Genomic DNA, 6,000 nt, shown 5'->3' with positions numbered 1-6,000 from the left:
GGGCCTTATTTCTTTATTTATGAAGGGTGTGTGTGTATGTGTGTGTGTGGGTGTGTGTGTGTGTGGGTGTGTGTGTGTGTGGGTGTGTGTGTGTGTGTGTGTGTGTGTGTGCGGGTGTGTGTCTGTGTGTATGTGTGTGTGGGTGTGTGTCTGTGTGTATGTGTGTGTGTGTGTGGGTGTGTCCTTGTGAAGGGTAAATAGTTGCTCCATGGTGTTCTGGTTGCTAATGAGGTAGTTGAGGAGGCTAGGTGTTTAAGAGGTTTTGCTTGGTGTTTAAAGTGGATTTCGAAAAAGCCTATGATTTAGTGTCTTGGCAATTCCTTTTTTATATGATGAGAAGAATGGGGTTCCATGATAGATGGATTGGATGGAATAAGGGGTTCCTCACATCAGCCTCTATATCTATTCTAGTGAATGGAAGCCCAACCTCTGAATTTAAGCCTCAAAGAGGTTTGAGACAAGGGGATCCTTTGGCCCCCCTATTGTTTGACTTGGTTGTTGAAGGCTTGACAAGAATGATGAGGGAAGCAACAATAAAAGATTGCTTCCAAAGCTTCTTCGTGGGGAAGAACAAGGTTCCAGTGAATATCCTCCAATTTGCTGACGACACTATTTTTTTTGGGGAAGGTTCAATGGATAATGTTAAAGCTGTGAAGGCCATTCTTAGAAGCCATGAGATGGTTTCTGGCCTGAGAATCAATTTTGCTAAGAGCCAATTTGGAGCAATTGGGAAATCTGAGGAGTGATGTTGTATTGCTGCTAATTTCTTAAATTGTGCCATGCTTCATTTTCCCTTCTGTTACCTAGGGTTGCCAATAGGTATCAATCCGAGAAGGAAGGTGGTGTGGGAGCCTATAATTAGGAAATTGGAGCCTAGGTTGAACAAATCAAACCACAGAAGCATCTCTATGGTTGGCAGAATCACCCTAATTAATGATTTCTTAACAGCATTGCCCTTGTTCTATCTGTCTTACTTCAGGGCCCCCTCAACAGTGATTAATAGACTAACTGCCATTCAAAGAAACTTTCTTTGGGGTGGCAACTTAGAAGGGAAGAAGATCGCTTAGGTAGCTTGGAGTCAAGTTTGTGTATCTAGAGAAAGGGGAGGATTGGGAATTAAAGACATCAAGGCCCTCAACAATGCTCTTCTAATTAAATGGAAATGGTTCATGTTTCAGCAAACTGATCAACTTTGGAGCTGAATTCTGATTTCGAAGTACAGAGGTTGGAGAGGCTTGGAAGAGGGGCCACCAAAGCCACATTTCTCTCACTGGTGGTATGACTTGAGATCCATTAATCAACATCGGAGTATGGCTGAGGTTTCTAAGCAGTTTATTTGGAAGTTGGGAAGGAGAGATCAAATTTTGTTGTGGGAGGACTCTTGGGTTGATGGTGGGATAACTCTAAAAGAAAAATATCTAGAATTATATCGAATTTCCTTACGAAGACTTTAGACAGTAGCAGATTTGGGTTCTTTCTGTGAATCTGGGTGGGAATGGAAGTTCTCTTGGAGGCGGAATTTGTTTGATAATGAGATGGGGATAGCTTCAGCTTTTATTGATTAGACTGCTACTATCAACCTAAATGATAGGTTTAAGGATACTTGGGTGTGGGGAGCTGCATGTAATGGGATCTTCTCTACCAAAAGTTATGCCTCTGTGGTGGGAATTCAACTCCTGGGTTAGGGAGGACAGAGTTCTTCATTGTAGGCCCATGTATAATTTCCTCCAGCACTCCTCCATAGCAGCCTCGAAGGTTTCCAATAGAAGAAGGAAAATATGGTGGATAGCAGCTACAAGGTCAATATGGAAGCTCCACAATGATATCATCTTTCGTAATCAGCCTTTTCACATCTCTAAGTTGGTGGATAACACAAATTTTCTCACTTGGTCCTGGCTGAGGGGGCGGGAAAAGGACTTTAATGTTCCTTTCCGTCAATGGTCCTCAGCTATGTCTATGGATTTTAATTAGAGTGTGCTCTGTAGGGTTAGGCTTCTGGTGGTTTGTTGAAGGGCAAATGTATTTCTATTTTTTGTTCTCTGTTTTAGGAGATCTTCTCTCCTGTGCTATCCTGTAGTACCTCTGGTACTATTTATTGCTTAATATATATATTAATTTTGCAGTTCAATAAAAAAAACATATATATAGAGAATACAAGAGAGAGAAGGGCAATGGCAGTCACAACTCACTGTTGCCCTACTGAACAAGCTTACCAACTAAGCTACCAAAAGTAGATAAAAATACAAAAACATTCAACACTAACAATTAACAACTTGTGAGAGATAAAATCACAGTAAATACTTCAAAGATATCAATCCAATGAAAGAAAGGTCATGTAGAGAGGCATAACATAAGTTACAAATATACCAGTAATGCATACAACAACAATTTCAAATTAGTTTTCGAATCAAAGATATAAATACCTGAGTTCGAGGCTTCAGCACAATTGACTTTCCAGCAATGACCGCAGGACCACTTTGAATTTTGAAACAACAATGACCACAGGATCAACAATGGCTAAAATCGCTCCTAATGGAATCTGAAAATAGTATGGCAGCATAATTTAGTGTTTAGCAAATTAAATAAAAAAAGGCTAAATGACATTATAAATAATATATTTGATTCTCTCCTGCATCCATTTCCTTCCCTCTATCTAGTTTTAGCGTTCTCTTCACATAAGTAAGTTTTGCTTTCAACCTTGCTAGCTTCTACTTTTGCTTATTATTAAGGCCTTTTAGCACTCAAAAGTTGTCATAATACTAGTTCTATTACTTGAAAGTGTTTTAGTATCTTTACTGAGTCTCTCTAATTTAATTGAGTCTCTCTAATTTGGTTAATAAAATTGATTTTTACTGAGACTCTCTAATTTAACTTTCATTTTATTGCTATAGTAAATATTGATTCGGAGAAGAAAAAGAATACTTTGGGCATAAAAGTTGCTGTTGGGATTATAAACCAACATAGTTTAGGAGTATGATATTATTTCATAGAAATGGTTTTTTTATCATAATCACTCAAATAAACATACTTTTGACCGAAATAGGATTATAAACTTAATATATATATATATATATTAAGTTTATCTAATCACTATACTGAATCATAGTATCTAATTATCTATGAGGTGTAGGAAAAAAAATCTGAAGACAAGGATGGAAATTGAAGACAAACATGTAACTCAAGTCTAATGAGGCTGTCACTATCAGGTGGTCCCACAAGTTTGGAAACTCTTGTAAGCATAGCTTAGCTAACCCAACCAAGTAGTTGTTCTCACTCACTCACCCTTGACAGTTCTCATGTTATGATTCAATCTCAGAGAGAATCTTAGGATTCTTTGAGTGAGCAGAGAGAGGAAGACACCCACCCCTCTAAGAAATGAGGTCAATTCCTTTGGGAATCTCAGTATCTCTAACTCCTATAAACACCTCAAAGTTATCACCTTTCAGTGTTAATTTTAAGAAGCCAACCACCTTTCCATCTCGGGGTTCAACTCTTCCTCGTGAATTCTCTCTCTCCCAATCAGGTACCTAATTTCTAGTTCTTTTTCAAAACTTTGTTGCACTGCTGGATTATGCATGCTTAACTTTTTTTCTTCTTTTAATTATTTTCTGTTTAAGGAATCTATTAGATGGGTTGTTGAATTTGTTGTATTAGCAAAGTGTTAGACCCTTTAATTGCTATAAGATGAAGTGGATTAATGGATGGTCATTTGTTAATTTTATCCAATTGTTGGAAGCTGATGAGGTCTGAGAAATTAGAAAGTTGGAGTCAACTTGTCTTCTTAGGAGGATTGGCAAGAGAAAATTGTGGGGAAATTGAAGGACAGATGATGGATGAAGGATTAAACTAGCTGATTTTCAATGAGTTTTGACTTGTTGCAGGGAGGCATGATTGTAAAACTGAATCTTTGACATGATATTTAATGCCATTTTAAATATAAGAAAGTCATAATGCCATTCTAAAAAGTTATTTGGAATCACACATCATTTAGTTCGCATAATCCTAACTCTTAAATTTTTCCTTGATCATCATTCAGGACTGGAACATCATATATAAAGTATGGTTAAACTCTTGTCCAAGTTTCTATTTTCAGTACTACGGATTTTGATTTCACTTAATGCAGAACCATACTCGTTTTTGCCTGATTTATTTAAGGAAGCCAACTATGAGTGGGGGACTAGTAATCAAGGAGTGGATACATGGGGTGATGGAATATTTTCCATTTAATGGATCTAGCTCCTCTAAATTGAGCAAATGTGTAAAGTGAGTAAGGGTGGATCCACCCTTTTAATTTTTATATTCCATTATTATAATGTTGTTTAGATTTTGCTCACCATGCCTCCTCCAGATGCATGTTTTTTGTCATGTTTTAAATCCAAGCCCATAAATAAATTAAATTCAAATCTAGATAAGATAAGATAAGATCTAGATTAAATAATATCTAGATGAGAAATTCAAATCTAGATAAGATAAGATAAGATCTAGATTAAATAATATCTAGATGAGAAATTCAAATCTAGATAAGATAAGATCTAGATTAAATAATATCTAGATGAGATCAAATCTAAATAATATCTACATAAGATAAAGATAAGATCTAATTTTGTAGAATAAAATAGTCTGCCCTCTTCAAGTCCAAGCTCAATTCTGGATTCAAGCCCAAGCCCAATTCTGGATTCAAACCCAAGCCCAATTCTGGATTCAAACCCAATGCTTCATTAATTCCTGAAATTAGATTAAAAACATCAAATTAGCTGAATGAGCCCAAATAATAAAACTGCCTAATAAATTTGACAATTAAGACTAATCAGTATTTAAAATGGGGCAAAAAGGGTTAAGAAATAGGAGAAAATGATGGCACATCAAAACCCCCCATACTTAGCCTTTTGCACTCCTGGGCAAAATGAAACAAAGAACAAAATCCAAGGATATCAGAGGGAGACAAACAAAAACATTCACATATTTCTCAATGAACATCAAGGAATAAAAGGAATGGGTAACATCTAACATAAGGAGATCCAAAAAGTCAAGACATTCATGAAAATCATCCAAGCAACCCAATCATGGCAAAATAGTTAATCAGCTCAAGAATGAAAAGTGATAAAGCCTCACAAGATATACACTCTATCTCTCAAGTGTCTAGGCTACTATTTACCCTCAAAGCACCCATGAAAGCAAACACCACATAAACTTGGTAAGATTCTAAAATTGACAATCAACCCATAAACACAAGCACATGAGGATCAAAAGGTCTTTTAAGGTTGTAATGGGGCCAAGGACAAGGTATGGAGAAATATGGAATAAGTGGCTAAATCCCAAAGGAATAGAGGAGCAAAGGGGAATAAGTGCATATTAAGAAAAAAAATAAGAAAATAAAAAGAAGTAAAGATAAAAATTAAACATGAAGAGTAGAACCAAGAGTTTCATCATTCTTGTGCCATTTAAGATCTTATTCACTCAACTTTATTGCTTTTTTTTTTGTTTTTTCTTTTTTTTTTTTTTTTGATTGAATTTTTTTTTTTTTTTTTTTTTGCCTTTGAGAAACAACATTTCATTCAGCATGTCCAACATTTAACCAATATACAATGTACATCAAGTATGGCCCAAAATACATCATGAAGCATAGTCAACAAAACAAGTTGTCCAATGAAACAAAAACCCCCCACACTTATTCCCAAAACAATTCCAAAGCTCCAAAATTCCTTAAGGATATGGTAATATCATGGTTTTTCACTTAAGGCTTGTAGTGAGCTTCAAAACAAGGAAAGGGAAACCAGGCTCAAAAGGGCTATCAAAGGAATTAATTCAAGGTAAGTCCATTTGGCTAGAAGCTTATAAGAACAAAATTGCCTTAATCATTTCCAAATATGCATGTGAATTAGGACGCATCAACAAGAATCAAGCCAAGGCTATTGTGCAAGCAATCAATGGGGCAAAACACACCAAATGATTATAATGATGGATGGCTCAAATTCTCACAAAGGTAAAATCATCACTTTC

This window comes from Glycine soja, chromosome 8 (genome assembly GCF_004193775.1).
Source record: "Glycine soja cultivar W05 chromosome 8, ASM419377v2, whole genome shotgun sequence".
NCBI lineage: Eukaryota > Viridiplantae > Streptophyta > Magnoliopsida > Fabales > Fabaceae > Glycine > Glycine soja.
Note: the sequence above shows the minus strand (reverse complement) of the source record.